This window comes from Ranitomeya imitator, chromosome 5 (genome assembly GCF_032444005.1).
Source record: "Ranitomeya imitator isolate aRanImi1 chromosome 5, aRanImi1.pri, whole genome shotgun sequence".
NCBI classification, from domain to species: domain Eukaryota; kingdom Metazoa; phylum Chordata; class Amphibia; order Anura; family Dendrobatidae; genus Ranitomeya; species Ranitomeya imitator.
Genome location: NC_091286.1, coordinates 548,644,121 through 548,663,218, shown reverse-complemented (window position 1 = coordinate 548,663,218; position 19,098 = coordinate 548,644,121). Strand labels below are relative to the sequence as shown.

Sequence of the window (19,098 nt, the reverse complement as noted above, 5' to 3'; positions counted from 1 at the left end):
GAACTAAGTTAATTTTCCTCCCAGTAGCCGCGCTTTCACAAAGGAAGCCAGGAAGTTTTGGAGTAGTATTCCCGTGCAGATGAACCCTTTATCTGCAGGTAAATAGCATTTCCTAGGTGACAGGTTCCCTATAACTTGAAATATAATGTTGTATAGTTGAAGACTATATGAAAGTTTTCAAGATTTCCACATTAAAAGCGAAGGCGGTGAGAGCAGTTGCGCAGAATAAAGGTAAAATAACGCTGTGTAATAAAACAGAGACAATCTTTTCTCTTCACTGAAACTCCAAATTAGAGAAAAGAGAACATGCTAAAGTTCTAACTATCCAATTCTAGAAAGCGTTAGCCATTTCAGACTGATATAAAAAGATGTCAAGATGATTGATGTGAGCTCCATGAAATCATTTGAATCAGCAGATTTTCTACATCGCATGAAACAATTCACTTTTCTACTTCTATCTCTCGCTTGGATGAGGGAAGTTCCTGATATATAATTGTTATTTAAAACTGCATAATGCATTTTAGTAAAGTGCACTTCAATACGTGAGCAAGCAGTGAGATGACTATGGGGAGTGAAACAGATGGAACCTGCGCCCAAATGACTTAGGAGCACAATGAGTGCGGAGTCACATGAGGACCTCCAGGGTCTTTATACTTGCACAGGGACATCACTTTAGTCCCGAGACTTTTGTTATCAGTGACTATGATCACTAATCTAACTATAAGACATTACTCCTGCTCTGTACACGAGTCCCATACTGTGATGTTTACTGTCCACAAATCTTTTCTCCACTAAGCATGTAATGTAAGAGCTCGGTGTTTGTTCTTCCCATTACGTGATTTTGTTATGGTACTCTTTCATCATTATTGTATGCTGTCACACATCGGCATCACTATTTACATAATCTCCTCACTGTGATGTCAAAGTTTTGAGTTAAAACGAACAGGTTTTCAGATTCTGGCTATGTAATTGGAAAGCAGCATGATGTTTGGGGCTGTGTCCCTGATTCCAGTGATATAAAGACAAATAATCAGCATCCAGTCATCCAGGGATGTTATTCTGGATTATCTCAATGAGAATAACTGTTTAACTCCATATCAGCATGGGTTTATGAGAAATCGCTCCTGTCAAACCAATCTAATCAGTTTTTATGAAGAGGTAAGCTATAGACTGGACCACGGTGAGTCATTGGACGTGGTATATCTCGATTTTTCCAAAGCGTTTGATACCGTGCCGCACAAGAGGTTGGTACACAAAATGAGAATGCTTGGTCTGGGGGAAAATGTGTGTAAATGGGTTAGTAACTGGCTTAGTGATAGAAAGCAGAGGGTGGTTATAAATGGTATAGTCTCTAACTGGGTCGCTGTGACCAGTGGGGTACCGCAGGGGTCAGTATTGGGACCTGTTCTCTTCAACATATTCATTAATGATCTGGTAGAAGGTTTACACAGTAAAATATCGATATTTGCAGATGATACAAAACTATGTAAAGCAGTTAATACAAGAGAAGATAGTATTCTGCTACAGATGGATCTGGATAAGTTGGAAACTTGGGCTGAAAGGTGGCAGATGAGGTTTAACAATGATAAATGTAAGGTTATACACATGGGAAGAGGGAATCAATATCACCATTACACACTGAACGGGAAACCACTGGGTAAATCTGACAGGGAGAAGGACTTGGGGATCCTAGTTAATGATAAACTTACCTGGAGCAGCCAGTGCCAGGCAGCAGCTGCCAAGGCAAACAGGATCATGGGGTGCATTAAAAGAGGTCTGGATACACATGATGAGAGCATTATACTGCCTCTGTACAAATCCCTAGTTAGACCGCACATGGAGTACTGTGTCCAGTTTTGGGCACCGGTGCTCAGGAAGGATATAATGGAACTAGAGAGAGTACAAAGGAGGGCAACAAAATTAATAAAGGGGATGGGAGAACTACAATACCCAGATAGATTAGCGAAATTAGGATTATTTAGTCTAGAAAAAAGACGACTGAGGGGCGATCTAATAACCATGTATAAGTATATAAGGGGACAATACAAATATCTCGCTGAGGATCTGTTTATACCAAGGAAGGTGACGGGCACAAGGGGGCATTCTTTGCGTCTGGAGGAGAGAAGGTTTTTCCACCAACATAGAAGAGGATTCTTTACTGTTAGGGCAGTGAGAATCTGGAATTGCTTGCCTGAGGAGGTGGTGATGGCGAACTCAGTCGAGGGGTTCAAGAGAGGCCTGGATGTCTTCCTGGAGCAGAACAATATTGTATCATACAATTATTAGGTTCTGTAGAAGGACGTAGATCTGGGTATTTATTATGATGGAATATAGGCTGAACTGGATGGACAAATGTCTTTTTTCGGCCTTACTAACTATGTTACTATGTTACTATGTTACAGTCCAGGGTGATGCATTTGAAGTGTTGAACATTGTTCCCCCACCATATAACAACGCTTTGACCTGTCATACTTACCGTATTTTCCGCTTTGTAAGACGCACTTTATTTCCCCCAAATTTGGGGGGGAAATGGGGGTGCGTCTTACAAAGCGGATATACCACTTACAGGCTGGGATGAGGGGGTGTCTGCCGCCACCGGCCACCACCGCTGTCACCTCGCCCGCCACCGATGCTGCCCCAGGTGATGCTGGAGGCTCCGGTGCTGCTGGGGGCTCTGGCGACATTTTGTGAAAGACCAGAGCCCCCCCCCCCGACACTTCTTCCATGCGTTCCTGTATGACTGACTCCAGGAAAATGGCCGCCAGAATCTCGGGAGATGAGATTTCAGCGCTGAGATCTCCTCTCTCGAAATTCCGGCGGCCATTTTCCCGGAGTCAGTCATACAGGAACGAATGGAAGATCTCATCTCCTGAGATTCCGGCAGCCATTTTCCCGGAGTCAGTCATACAGGAATGCATGGAAGAAGTGCCGGGGGGCTCTGATCTTTCACAAAATGTTGCCAGAGCCCCCCGCAGCACCGGAGACAGCCCTGCAGCACCGGAGCCCCCCTGCAGACCCCCTCATCCCAGCCTGCAGCACAGGAGCCCCCTGCAGACCCCCTCATCCCAGCCTGCAGCACAGGAGCCCCCTGCAGCACAGAAGCCCCCTTGCAGACCCCCTCATCCCAGCCTGCAGCACAGGAGCCCCCCTGCAGACCCCTTCATCCCAGCCTGCAGCAATGCTCCACTCCTGCCTCCAGCAACGACCCTGGGACCCTGATCCACCGCAGCCACAACCCCTGGTAAGTAATAAGAAGCATGGATTATAAGACGCCCGACCAATTTATTAAAAAAAGTTTTTTCCTATTTTTCTCCTCAAAATTTGGGGTGCGTCTTATAATCCGGAGCGTCTTACAAAGCGAAAAATACGGTAATCAAGACCTATGACAGGCCTATACTTTCTTATACGATGGCGGAATAAACTTCAACCCTTGAAATGCATCACCCTGGACTGGACGTAGTTGTTTACTTGTCTTTATGCTGTTAACCCTCCAGTTTTTGAACGAGCGCCCAATATAGTGAGTGCTGTCAGCCTTCTCTTTTTTTCTTTGATTCCAGTGATGTGTCATTCATTCTGCTGCTTGCTGACATTTTCATATAATCACTGTTTCTCTGCTGCAGATCTAGCAGTGCTCTGAATGCTAAGCTCTGTATAACCCCACCCACTCCACTGGTTGGCAGCTTTTTGTGTATATTCAACTGTATATTGAGAGAAAGCTGCTAATCAGTGGTGTGGTGTCGTTACATGGAGCAGTTCACAAGGAGGTAAGAGACACTTAGTCCTGTGTGATAATCTCCTGATGATAAAGCACTGATTGTATTGAAACAGCAGCACATTCTAGTAAGTAACACATCGCTGAAATCAGGCTCTACCATAACACAGCAAAAATCTTCTGACAGATTCCTTGTGGCAACCAGGCAGTTTGCTTTCTCGTTGGCGGCTCCCATCATCTTGCAATAACTGAAGCAACACTTCATATCTCTATTATCTGATATTTAGGGAAAACTAACCCAATTTAGGAAGCTTAATATTTGATTTGGTAAATGTTAGAGTAACGCCTCTGCATTTCACAGTCTAAATATGATATGGGATTTCTGGAATGGCCGTGCGTCTCCATACCGATACTGACAGCCCCATATACTGTATATATACGAGGCTGTCACTTTTGGACCAGTAAACCTGCGGTGAGTCCAGAAATCATGGTTCATACATAGATAGTGAACTATGGAATAAAGATTTGTTCATATCTTATGGAGGATCCTTCAGGGTTGTAACCATGAATTTGCCAGACCCCATGGAAGGCCGACAGCCCGACAGCCCATCGTACTCAACAAGGCCGTTCAAGCGCCTCTGATGCCCAGAAAGAAATAGGTCTGATTATTCTATTAAACTTGTTATACCATTCCCATAACAGAACAGAGCAATGGAAAAAAAACTAATTGAACAGAAACTTACTGTATGGAAAAATAACTTTTAAAATAAGAAATAGAGAAACAAAGGTTTCTAAACTCCACTCCACATTAATGGAACATATAATTTGTTACTGGTTGTGGATCATGAACATGGGTATGTACTGCATGGCAGAAAGACTTTGCTTTTAGAAGTTACACGTTTTCTAAAGCCTTTTTAATTTTTAATATCGCACATATTCTTATAACTTTTGCACGCAGTACAACTACGACCTAAGTCGACCATCATCAATATTGCTGCTTTGCATAAAAAGAGAGAAAGAATCAAGTTTATTGGGATGATTCGTCCATCACAACTTGCTCTTGAAAGCACAATTTCTCTGAGGCGGTGAGGGTCAAAGCCCGCGAGAATGAGACTTATCCTTGAATAGCTTCACTGGAGCACACCGCTTCAAGCTAATGTGCCATTGCTGATTCTTAGATTAACCGAGTCAATGAGAGGTTGTTGTGCTGTTTTGTTACAGAGTAACAATGCCCCGATATTTACAGTTTAACACTTGAGAAGATGAACTGCCAAGAAGACGTATAACCTGGATGTTAATAGCAGTTTAGCAGTTATATGATTTGGTACCAACTTACACATTTTAAACTGTTGAAAAAAAATCTTCTTAATAATTTACATAATATTGCAATAGTTAATAATAGTTCTTACTACTCTTTTAGAATTAAGTTTTTCGGAAGCATTGTACATGTATTACATGATGACAAACAATTATTTTCTTTAATTCACTTTAAAGGTAATCTGTCATCCCTTGGGATGTATAAAACCTATTAATATGGACATACAGGTGATCAATGTAGTAAACTACTCCTACCTGTATGCCTCATATTTGTGGTCTTGTTGTGGAGAATTCATCTTTTATTTCTGTATGATAATGATTTCTTCCAGGCTCCATAGCATGCGGTGCCTGGAAAAAATGTCTGCCTCTTGTCTCTATTATTATAGCACCCCCCACCCATCAGCATCACAGTGCCCTGTGACGAATAATGGTGGCCCCGGAATCTCTCAATACTTGGCACTGTCATCAGGACAGGTATACCGTACAATGGAATGGTTAATCGGGGAGCCTAAAGTTCCGTTATTCACAATTCAGCACGTGCCTCTGACTTTGAGGTAATGGACCCTCAGTACTCTCAGTACTACTCAGTACACTGCACAGATCGGAGAAACGCAACAGGGTAACAAGTAGAGATAAGTAGTGTGATTTTTATTTCAGCAGCTATGGGGGAACATCATACTGAAAGGGGAGCTGTGGAGGCCCTCATACTAATTGGGGGGCTTTAATTTGGAGCTATCATGCAGAGTGATGGGGGAGCATTGCGGATCATCATACTGAGTGGAGGGCTGGCATTGAAAGCTATCATACTGAGTGGTGGCTCACATTCAGATCATCACACTTCAATGGTGATGGCATTCGGAGCCATCATGCCCAGTAAGGGACTGTGGGAGCATCATAATGGAGGGCTATCATACTGTGCAGGGGCCAGCGTGGTGCTGTGGGTTATCATACTGAGAGCTATGGGGGCATCATACTGATTGGCTGTGTGAGAAACATACAGTGTAGGGCTGTAGAAACAGAACACTGGAGATCTAACATATTGTGTGCGGGTAATGATAGTGTGTGGGGTTACCATACTGAGTGGGTGACATACTGAGTGATAGTTTTGGGGGCATCATACTGAGTAAAGAACAACATATTGACAGAAGTGGTGTATTATAATCTTTGTGTGTGGAGTATTTTTGAGAGCATTAACCCTAGAACGCATACCTGGGGCCTCGCAGGCCTGCCAGGTTACTTGTTTTCTATTTTCTGTATAAGTACTTTAGTTAGAATTTTGAAAATCTAGGTAATCCTCAGGTATATAGTTGTTAGTAATTTCCAGTTATTCATATATTTTTATGTTACAGACATTTTGGTATAACAACCTTTTTTTGGGACTACCCCATATTCACACACCTGGGGCCTTTTAGGCCTGTACTAGGTTTACATGTGATTCTCAGTCTTGGAGTATTGGATCCAGCAGAACGTTCAAATAGAACATCTAAAACGAATATTTTTTGGAACAGTACTGCTGTGGCTCCTGCACGTACCCCATCACATAACATTATTAGAGTTGCTCAAGGAGCTGTCGGAATTCCCCAATTCATGTCCAAAAGAGATGTTTTCTGTAAATTTGTTTCGGATGATATTGCAGATGAGATAGTTTTGTGTACTAACGTAGAAGGAAAAACGTATCACGTCAGGAAGAAAAAAAACATGGAAAAATATAACTAAAGGGGAACTGTATGCTTATATTGGCCTTACTCTTCTGGTAGGGTCAACAAAATCATACGATGTTCCAATCAGAGAGTTATTTCAGAACCCATTTGCAGATCCACACTACAAAGCTATTATGTCCATCAATAGATTTGAGGGTATTCGGAGATGCCTTCGTTTTGATGAAAAGAGAACTCGCCCTGTGAGGTTGGCAACCGATAAATTAGCCCCTATTAGCTATATCTGGAATCTTTTTTTATCAAGAACTGTACAAAGCTTTACCATCCAGTGATAATGTGACAGTGGACGAGCAACTTCTTGCCTTTAGGGGACGTTGCAAATTCATTCAGTATATGCCCAGTAAGCCAGCTAAATACGGCATAAAAATTTTCTGGATGTGCGATTCAGCAAGCTATTATGGGATGATTGGTCTGATTTACTGTGGCAAAGAAGCTGATGCTCCAGTCCAGAAAGACCTATGTTCCGACATAGTAAAAACACTTGCTCTAGCAATTTTCAATTCAGGAAAAAATATTACAATGGATAATTACTTTACCAATTTTGAAATGGCCAACTTTTTGCTTCAAAAGCAACTTACACTTATTGATACTATGAGGCCAAACCGCCGCGAAATTCCTCCAATCATGAAGCACAATGCACAGCGAACAATCTACGAGAGTGTATTCGGTTTCTGCAATCAAGCAACAATGGTGTCTTATAAAGCCAAGAAAGAAAAATCCGTGATATTACTGAGTATAATGCATCATGATGGAAGTATTGACACCAATGACAGGAAAAAAAAACCTGAAATCATACTGCATTATAATAAGACAAAAGGAGGTGTCGACAAGATGGACAAAATGATTGGAGAGTATTCGTGCAAAAGGTAGACTAAACGTTGGCCTGTTGCCCTTTTTTCCAATATCCTTGGTGTGTCAGCCCTCAATAGCTACATTGTTTATTGTCAAACTAATCCAGAAATCCATGCCAACAGGGAAGACAAGAGACGTCAATTTTTGACAGAACTTTGTTATGAACTTTTGATGCTTACTATGATGGAGAGAAGCAGCATGATATGCTTATCAAGGCATATTATGGAGGCAATGATCCGATGTGGAATACGCTTTCTGGAACATCCAGAGCAAAGAGAAAAAAAAAGAAAGAGCTGCTATATTTGTCCAGCAAAGAAGGAAAGAAAATCGGAGCGTTTCTGTTCTACTTGCGGACAAAATGTATGCAAGGAACATTCAGCCGAAAAAATAATATGCGAGAATTGTCGGGGAAATATGTAAAGTTACAAATAAATATTCCTGCACCAAGTTTGCTGCAACCAAAAAATGTTTTCATAACAAAATTGCATATAGAATGCCTATATTTGGTGTGCCCGTTTACTTACTTTTTTGTTGTTTTATGCACATAATTATGTTTTGAAATATACACATCTTAGGCTATGTTTCCCGTAGCGCTGGGGTTTGCCAGAAGGGGATACATAATGGATCTGACCTACTGGTAACTCCAGCTAAGGCTGCCGGAATGGCGGGATTCCGCCAGCCTTAGCTGGGGTCACCAGGAGGTCAGATCCATTACGGATCCCCTCCTGGCGGACCCCAGCACTAGTTGGAATGCATCCTTACCTTGCAATTGTAAAATAAATTTTGAAAAGTATTTTTATTTGAGTTATTCCGTGTTATTTGCATACAGGCCTAAAAGGCCCCAGGTGCGTGAATAAAAAAAAGGTTGTTATACCGAAATGCCTATAACATAAAAATATATGAACAACTGGAAATTACTAACAACTATATCCCTGAGGAATACCTAGAGTTTCAAAATTCTAACTAAAGTAATCCATATATATAATTGTCTAAGGGTTTTTCCGTCTGTCTGTCTGTCTTTCTGTCTGTCTGTCTGTCTTGGAAATCCCGCGTCTCTGATTGGTCGAGGCCGCCGGGCCTCGACCAATCAGCGACGGGCTCAGTATCGACGTAGAAATCCCATGTCTCTGATTGGTCGAGGCCGCCAGGCCTCGACCAATCAGCGACGGGCACAGCGATGATGATGTCATAAAGGACGCAGACATCCCGCGTCTGATTGGTCGAGGCCGCCAGGCCTCGACCAATCAGCAACGGGCACAGCGACGATGATGTCATAAAAGACGCAGAAATCCCACGTTTCTGATTCAGCGACGGGCAAAGTATCGACGTAGATGTCATAATGGTTGCCATGGCGACAATAATGTCATAAAGGTTGCCTCGACCAATCAGCGACGGGCACAGTCTGCCGCGAATTCTGGAATAATCATTGTCCATATACTACGGGGACATGCATATTCTAGAATACCCGATGTGCTAGAATCGGGCCAAAATCTAGTTTCACAGAAAATAGAAAACAAGTAACCTGGCAGGCCTGCAAGACCCCAGGTATGCGTCCGCCAGCCTTAGCTGGGGTCTCCAGGAGGTCAGATCCATTACAGAATCCTGTCCTGGCAGACCCCTGTGCTAGTGGGAATGCATCCTTACTTTGCAATAAACTATAAAGTATTTTTATTTAAGTTATTCCACGATAATTGTAAACAGGCCTAAAAGGCCCCAGGTGCGTGAATCTGTAGATTTCTATGGGTATGCGTTCTATGGTTAAACTTGTTCCCCAACGTACAACAATGCTCTCCTGGTCCCGCCCCATCCACCCACATGTCTCAGTGGGTGGATGGGGCGGGACCGGGAGGGCGTTGTTCTGCGCATGTGCACTATCACAGCACACTATTGGCTTTTTCTTGATCATGTGACTGTAATGGCTACATATATATACCGGACATTACACACACATAAGCTATGCACCCTGAAAAAGCAATAAAACGCGAAATGTAAGATGGGGACTGGGGCTAACGCCAGGACAAGACGTTTATCATGGGTAAATACCTTTAATACTACACAAAAAATGCCCCAAAGTATAAACACGAAGGACCGTGAAATCAGAAAAACCTACACACAAAGAAAATCCACCAATGAATTCATATAAAAGTATAAATATTATTGAACCATGTCTAAAATATATTTAAAAAGGAATGACATCACACTGGAAAAAATGAAAAAGCAAGCAAACATTGAGCAGAAGGATGAGTTATGTCCAGCAATAATGGCAAATGCCTAGAGACCTACAATAAGGTCCCTAAATGAATAAATGTGTTAAATCTTTTGGAACACCTGGAGTGGACCCACAGATCCATGACAACGAACCTCCCAAGGGTGAGCTGACCAGGAAGACCACCCCTTGTACAGGGAGCCTTAGGGGCAGACCCAAGGGAAACTATTGCCGCAGAAGCTGGAACCCGGAGACAGGTAGTAGGAGATACAAAATAGAGAAGCTGGGCGTAGGACTGACAGAACGGGGTAAGATGAAGTATAGTTTGGTAAGAGCTGAGTACAGGCGAGACCAAAGGAGCACTGGGAAGGGGAAGACACAAAGGAAGCACGACAGAGAGACCGGAATAACAGAGTACGGAGCAGACACTGGGAAGGCTGGACTGGACAAGAAGACAAGGAAGCCTGGAAAAGGCAGAGAGGCTGAACTGGATGGACAGAGTGGAGACTCAGAACAGGCAGTGCAAAGACAAAGGTGGACCTGAGTCACCAAAGCACAAATGACAGACAGGCAAGGAGCAGAGGAAGGAATCGCCTTAAATACATGGAGTGCTGAAGGACTTCCGGGTCACGGTCCTTCAGGATCACAGAGAGGAGATACAGAACGCCTGTAAATCAGAAAGAGGAAGTGCTGGAGTGGGCGGTGCGCACGCACACCCGACGAGAGCCAGGGAGCGGAGAAGAATGAAGGAGAGGACGCGCACCTGCAGGAGGAGCATGCCGCAGCAGGTAAGTACGAGCAGGGGGAGCGGTGGTGGTCCCGGCAGCAGGCACGGCCTCAGAATGAGTGGCTGTGACAAAATGAAAGCACAGTGCTTAAAATGGACCAAGAGAAAATGCATAATGCATGTGACTAAGGACTGAACGCATCCTGCAGGACTAAGTAAAATTGTTTGCGTATCAATACAAGACTCCATAAAATTCAAGAAACAAAGTATAATGCATGGTAAGCAAAGTCACTTGGGAGCTTAATAAGAAGACATTTCTTTGCACATTATAGCCGATCAAAGGAACATAATAGAAATTGCATAACAATAAGAGAAGGTACAGGATATGTATTGGTTGAAAGGGGCACATAATTACCCGAGGTCCAGACTGCTGCAATGTACCCCCTTGACACACGTTTCGAGAATCTCTTCCTCAGAAGGGATGCACCCCTTCTGAAGAAGGTAAGATCAGATTAAATCTTGCCAAATCAGACCAGGTGATTTTCTGGATTTGTTTTCTCATTTTGACTCTCATAGTTGTGGTCTACCTATGATGTCAATTACAGGCCTCTCTCATCTTTTTAAGTGGGAGAACTTTCACAATAGGTGGCTGACTAAACACTTTATTTCCCCACTGTATCTTGTGTAAATTTTGATTGTATTTTGCTCATTGCAGTGGAATGTCTGAAATCAGGCATTTGTCTTGGTATTATCAGATTGTTCGACAACGGATTTGTCAAGAACCATTGGCGAGGGTTGAGTTTTTTATTCATCTTTATCATATCCTGTAGGCAGCTGAATTTTCTAGATCTTGTAATCCTTAAACCTGCAAAGAAAATCCAGGGACAGCTTTATTTATACTGTCTATAAGGAAATTGTATTTGTTCTCCACAGGAAGTGACTTGTAGAATTGCTACTTCCAACAGGTGGCGCTATAGAGTTCGAGTCTTCTTCCTCTCTGAAGAGGCAATTTGCATATTATTTCATCATAGTAAGCCATCAAAGCTTAATAGAGCTGAGGAAAAGATGTGTAACAGTATAGTAAGCTTACTTATTCTGTTCTGACTAATTGCAGCTCACAAGAAAAGTTTTTTTTTTTCAATGCCTTATTAGAATAATTTGGAAACCTCAAATCTCTCCACACAAATGTACGTGTTAAATCTGAAGCAAGAGCGAAGATCTTTCTTTTGATTAAAACAAGCTGAGCTCTTATTAAACCTTGCATCCTTTGTGCCTGGCTAACTTCTTTTCTATTTGAGGAAAGGTATTGTGTAAGTAAAGTCTAAAGAGGCAATTTACAAGTTTCTTCCACACCACTGGAAGTTCATTGGCTTGCTATCAATCTTGTTCATCCTCCTCAACACACAGTTTGAAGAATTAGCATTTCATGGTATTTTCGGACTATTCTGCACTGTCCAAATTTCAAATCATTCGTTATGCAAATACTAAAAACCCTTTCATTTAGTGAAAGGTTACAGATCTGGCTCGTTCGCGATAAGTGCGTTAGCCAGGGATGGATTTGGTTGGCAGAAAAGCTTTCGCTATGGAGCCCAAACAAATTCATCAACATAACATTCTTCCTCTAATATCCAAATTACTGAACGCCAAAAAACTGCTGTTGTCTAGAAGACAAGCTGATTCCCAGCTTTTTGCTCCATTTGGTTTCTGCCAGAACATTATCTTTCGCTCCCCAGCCGCTCTTTTTGACAGACGCTTGCTTATAAAGACAATTCAATTCTCATTTGAGAAAAATGTCCCTGTGTATTTTGCATAACCGCCTCTTTTACTTAGCAGACCATGGTTGATAGCTTGTGTATGAGTCTAATGCAACAAGCTGGGGGGCTTCAGTTTTCTGCTCTTGTTTTATCTTTACAACCCATTTTGGTGCTTTTTCTCAGTAATATCTAATTTTTCTCATTTTCAGTACAATAATATCTGCTCAGTACACAGGTTGTTGCTTTGTATGGTTCTTTGTATGTGTAACTGTTTAATTAAATGGGATTTATTGTGGGTAATACAGAGTTAACAATAACGGAGAGGAAACACATTGCTTTTATGGTGTATATTTTTCACATTTCACATGAGGTTTACTTTACGAATGTTCATTGTCTCCTGTGAGAGAATTGGCTCTATTGGCCCGGGGTCACACTTGCAAATGCAAAGCGAGAAACTCACACGAATCTCTCGAATCAATACCCGGCACTGTCGCTGGCACTCGGGACCGGTGCGTTCAGCTGCACAGAAATACATGCTGCACACTCCGGGACCGAGTGCCGGGTATTGATGCGAGAGACTCCCGCATTGCACTCGCAAGTCTGACCCCGGCCTTTTGGTGATACTCGGCTCAAACTGGGTCAGACTGTCATTTTACTGTGATCTGATTCTCTCGCATTAGAGAATCGTATCACAAGTGTGGAGAGGATAGAGCTCCATCTTCTTCATCTATGTACAGACTGCGCTCGGATGACATTTGAGAGCAGTTTGATATTTTACACACACCCATACACTTGACTGGGTGCACGTGTTCTGATTTGCAGTGCCACTCGCAGCATGCTGAAACATTTTTCGAATCAGAATGAGAGAAAAAGATCTGCGCTGCCCCATAGAAAAAACATGGGCCAAGTGCTACACTGCCGTGTTATACGCCAGGGTGAGTGAACCCCAAGTCTCCCATTTACATGTACTTGCTTCACCATGACCAGCAATTTTTTTTAATTTAAATATCCAATATAGGCTGAACTGGATGGACAAATGTCTTTTTTCGGCCTTACTAACTATGTTACTATGTTACTATGTTACAATCTAACAAAAAGGGCTGTCCGAGACTCAAAATTATTATTTTAATTATAAACAATGTTCTTGTTTAAGATACTTTTTATCTGATCTTGAGAACCATTTCTGTAAGTGACATATCACTAATTAATTATAGGATGAAAGGACAAGGAGAGCAAAATAGGCCATTAACCCCTTCATGACCCAGCCTATTTTGACCTTAAAGACCTTGCCGTTTTTTGCAATTCTGACCAGTGTCCCTTTATGAGGTAATAACTCAGGAACGCTTCAACGGATCCTAGCGGTTCTGAGATTGTTTTTTCGTGACATATTGGGCTTCATGATAGTGGTAAATTAAGGTCAATAAATTCTGCGTTTATTTGTGATAAAAACGGAAATTGGGCGAAAATTTTGAAAATTTCGCAATTTTCACATTTTGAATTTTTATTCTGTTAAACCAGAGAGATATGTGACACAACATAGTTAATAAATAACATTTCCTACATGTTTACTTTACATCAGCACAATTTTGGAAACAAAATTTTTTTTTGTTAGGAAGTTATAAGGGTTAAAATTTGACCAGCGATTTGTCATTTTTACAACGAAATTTACAAAACCATTTTTTTTTAGGGACCACCTCACATTTGAAGTCAGTTTGAGGGGTCTATATGGCTGAAAATACCCAAAAGTGACACCATTCTAAAAACTGCACCCCTCAAGGTACTCAAAACCACATTCCAGAAGTTTATTAACCCTTCAGGTGCTTCACAGCAGCAGAAGCAACATGGAAGGAAAAAATGAACATTTAACTTTTTAGTCACAAAAATTATCTTTTAGCAACAATTTTTTTATTTTCCCAATGGTAAAAGGAGAAACTGAACCATGACAGTTGTTGTCCAATTTGTCCTGAGTACGCTGATACCTCATATGTGGGGGTAAACCACTGTTTGGGCGCAGGGCAGGGCTTGGAAGGGAAGGAGCGCCATTTGACTTTTTGAATCAAAAATTGGCTCCACTCTTTAGCGGACACCATGTCACGTTTGGAGAGCACCCGTGTGCCTAAAAATTGGAGCTCCCCCACAAGTGACCCCATTTTGGAAACTAGACGCCCCAAGGAACTTATCTAGATGCATAGTGAGCACTTTGAACCCCCAGGTGCTTCACAAATTGATCCGTAAAAATGAAAAAGTACTTTTTTTTCACAAAAAAATTCTTTTAGCCTCAATTTTTTCATTTTCACATGGGCAACAGGATAAAATGGATCCTAAAATGTGTTGGGCAATTTCTCCTGAGTACACCAATACCTCACATGTGGGGGTAAACCACTGTTTGGGCACATGGTAAGGCTCGGAAGGGAAGGAGCGCCATTTGACTTTTTGAATGAAAAATTATTTCCATCGTTAGCGGACACCATGTCGCGTTTGGATAGCTCCTGTGTGCCTAAACATTGGCGCTCCCCCACAAGTGACCCCATTTTGGAAACTAGACCCCCCAAGGAACTTATTTAGATGCCTAGTGAGCACTTTAAACCCTCAGGTGCTTCACAAATTGATCTGTAAAAATGAAAAAGTACTTTTTTTTCACAAAAAAATTCTTTTCGCCTCAATTTTTTCATTTTCACATGGGCAGTAGGATAAAATGGATCATAAAATTTGTTGGGCAATTTCTCCCGAGTACGCTGATACCTCATATGTGGGGGTAAACCACTGTTTGGGCACTCGGCAGGGCTCGGAAGGGAAGGCGCGCCATTTGACTTTTTGAATGGAAAATTAGCTCCAATTGTTAGCGGACACCATGTCGCGTTTGGAGAGCCCCTGTGTGCCTAAACATTGGAGCTCCCCCACAAGTGACCCCATTTTGGAAACTAGACCCCCCAAGGAACTTATCTAGATGCATATTGAGCACTTTAAACCCCCAGGTGCTTCACAGAAGTTTATAACGCAGAGCCATGAAAATAAAAAATAATTTTTCTTTCCTCAAAAATGATTTTTTAGCCTGGAATTTCCTATTTTGCCAAGGATAATAGGAGAAATTGGACCCCAAATATTGTTGTCCAGTTTGTCCTGAGTACGCTGATACCCCATATGTGGGGGTAAACCACTGTTTGGGCGCACGGCAGGGCTCGGAAGGGATGGCACGCCATTTGGCTTTTTAAATGGAAAATTAGCTCCAATCATTAGCGGACACCATGTCACGTTTGGAGAGCCCCTGTGTGCCTAAACATTGGAGATCCCCCAGAAATGACCCCATTTTGGAAACTAGACCCCCAAAGGAACTAATCTAGATGTGTGGTGAGGACTTTGAACCTCCAAGTGCTTCACAGAAGTTTATAACGCAGAGCCATGAAAATAAAAAAAAAAAATTATTTTCTCAAAAATGATCTTTTAGCCTGCAATTTTTTATTTTCCCAAGGGTAACAGGAGAAATTTGACCCCCCAAAAATTGTTGTCCAGTTTCTCCTGAGTACGCTGATACCCCATATGTGGGGGTAAATCACTGTTTGGGCACATGCCGGGGCTCGGAAGTGAAGTAGTGACGTTTTGAAATGCAGACTTTGATGGAATGCTCTGTGGGCGTCACGTTGCGTTTGCAGAGCCCCTGATGTGGCTTAACAGTAGAAACCCCCCACAAGTGACCCCATTTTGGAAACTAGACCCCAAAAGGAACTTATCTAGATGTGTGGTGAGCACTTTGAACCCCCAAGTGCTTCATAGAAGTTTATAATGCAGAGCCGTGAAAATAATAAATACGTTTTCTTTCCTCAAACATAATTATTTAGCCCAGAATTTTTTATTTTCCCAAGGGTTACAGGAGAAATTGGACCGCATAAGTTGTTGTCCAGTTTCTCCTGAGTACGCTGATACCCCATATGTGGGGGTAAACCACTGTTTGGGCACATGCCGAGGCTCGGAAGTGAAGTAGTGACGTTTTGAAATGCAGACTTTGATGGAATGCTCTGTGGGCGTCACGTTGCGTTTACAGAGCCCCTGATGTGGCTTAACAGTAGAAACCCCCCACAAGTGACCCCATTTTGGAAACTAGACCCCGAAAGGAACTTATCTAGATGTGTGGTGAGCACTTTGAACCCCCAAGTGCTTCATAGAAGTTTATAATGCAGAGCCGTGAAAATAATAAATACGTTTTCTTTCCTCAAAAATAATTATTTAGCCCAGAATTTTTTAATTTTCCCAAGGGTAACAGGAGAAATTTGACCCCAATAGTTGTTGTCCAGTTTCTCCTGAGTACGCTGATACCCCATGTGTGGGGGTAAACCACTGTTTGGGCACACGTCGGGGCTCAGAAGGGAAGTAGTGACTTTTGAAATGCAGACTTTGATGGAATGGTCTGCGGGCGTCACATTGCGTTTGCAGAGCCCCTGGTGTGCCTAAACAGTAGAAACCCCCCACAAGTGACCACATTTTAGAAACTAGACCCCCCAAGGAACTTATCTAGATATGTGGTGAGCACTTTGAACCCCCAAGTGCTTCACAGACGTTTACAACGCAGAGCCGTGAAAATAAAAAATCATTTTTCTTTCCTCAAAAATGATGTTTTAGCAAGCATTTTTTTAGATTCACAAGGGTAACAGGAGAAATTGGACCCCAGTAATTGTTGCGCAGTTTATCCTGAGTACACTGATACCCCATATGTGGGGGTAAACCACTGTTTGGGCACACGTCAGGGCTCGGAAGTGAGGGAGCACCATTTGACTTTTTGAATACGAGATTGGCTGGAATCAATGGTGGCGCCATGTTGCGTTTGGAGACCCCTGATGTGCCTAAACAGTGGTAACCCCTCAATTCTACCTCCAACACTAACCCCCCCACACCCCTAACCCTAATCCCAACTGTAGCCATAACCCTAATCACAACCCTAACCACAACCCTAATTCCAACCCTAACCCTAAGGCTATGTGCCCACGTTGCGGATTCGTGTGAGATATTTCCGCACCATTTTTGAAAAATCCGCGGGTAAAAGGCACTGCGTTTTACCTGCGGATTTTCCGCGGATTTCCAGTGTTTTTTGTGCGGATTTCACCTGCGGATTCCTATTGAGGAACAGGTGTAAAACGCCGCGGAATCCGTACAAAGAATTGACATACTGCGGAAAATACAACGCAGCGTTTCCGCGCGGTATTTTCTGCACCATGGGCACAGCGGATTTGGTTTTTCATATGTTTACATGGTACTGTAAACCTGATGGAACACTGCTGCGAATCCGCAGCGGCCAATCCGCAGTGTGGGCACATGGCCTAATTCTAAAGGTATGTGCACACGCTGCGGAAAACACTGCAGATCCGCAGCAGTTTCCCATGAGTTTACAGTTCAATGTAGACCTATGGGAAACAAAAATCTCTGTACACATGCTGCAGAAAAACTGCACGGAAACGCAGCGGTTTACATTCCGCAGCATGTCACTTCTTTGTGCGGATTCCGCAGCGGTTTTACAACTGCTCAAATAGAAAATCGCAATTGTAAAACCGCAGTGAAATGCGCAGAAAAAAACGCGGTAAATCCGCCATAAATCCGCAGCGGTTTAGCACTGCGGATTTATCAAATCCGCAGCGGAAAAATCCGCAGAGGACCAGAATACGTGTGCACATACCGAAACCCTAACCCTACCCCTACCCCTAACCCTACCCCTAACCCTAACCCTACCCCTACCCCTAACCCTACCCCTAACCCTAACCCTACCCCTTGCCCTACCCCTAGCCCTACCCCTAACCCTACCCCTAACCCTAACCCTACCCCTAACCCTAACCCTAACCCTACCCCTATTCTAACATTAGTGGAAAAAAAAAATTTCTTTATTTTTTTATTGTCCCTACCTACGGGGGTGACAAAGGGGGGGTCATTTATTATGACGGACGGGACCCCGGCAGGATGGGTAAGTATGATGGGGTGGGGGGGACCACGGGGGGGGGATCGGAGCACGGGGGGGGGGAATCGGAGCGCGGCAGGCGTGGAACGGAGCACGGGGGCGTGGAACGGAGCACGGGGGGCTGGAACGGAGCACGGGGGGGTGGAACGGAGCACGGGGGAGTGGATCGGAGTGCAGGGGGGGGTGATTGGAGCACGGGGGGTGATTGGAGCACGGGGGGAGCGGACAAGAGCACGGGGGGGAGCGGAGCACTGGATGGAGGGGAGCCGGAGCAGTGTACCGGCCAGATCGGGGGGTTGGGGGGGCGATCGGTGGGGTGGGGTGGGGGCACATTAGTATTTCCAGCCATGGCCGATGATATTGCAGCATCGGCCATGGCTGGATTGTAATATTTCACCCGTTATAATAGGTGAAATATTACAAATCGCTCTGATTGGCAGTTTCACTTTCAACAGCCAATCAGAGCGATCATAGCCACGGGGGGGGTGAAGCCACCCCCCCTGGGCTAAACTACCACTCCCCCTGTCCCTGCAGATCGGGTGAAATGGGAGTTAACCCTTTCACCGGATCTGCAGGGACGCGATCTTTCCATGACGCCACATAGGCGTCATGGGTCGGATTGGCACCGACTTTCATGACGCCTACGTGGCGTCAAAGGTCGGGAAGGGGTTAACCAGACAGCAAGCATTATTATGTTGCCATATTAGCTCACCTGATAACGTTGTGAAAAAAGCACAACTCTGAATAGCTCAGAATCAAACGGTTCGGTTGCTGCTGCTCTGCTTCTTGGAGTTTCAATAATCAGGAACGTCCAGAATGGAATTAGAATAGTACGTGTTTCGCAGCACCACTGACTTCATCAGGGGTTCTCCAT

The 19,098-nt window shown here is 43.4% G+C and overlaps 1 protein-coding gene across 1 annotated transcript in view; it reads right to left on the bottom strand.

Annotated features, from left to right (window-relative positions):
* CLSTN2 (calsyntenin 2) overlaps positions 1-19,098 on the bottom strand; it is a 1,726,577-nt gene that overhangs the window by 599,723 nt on the left and 1,107,756 nt on the right. The window lies entirely within an intron of this gene.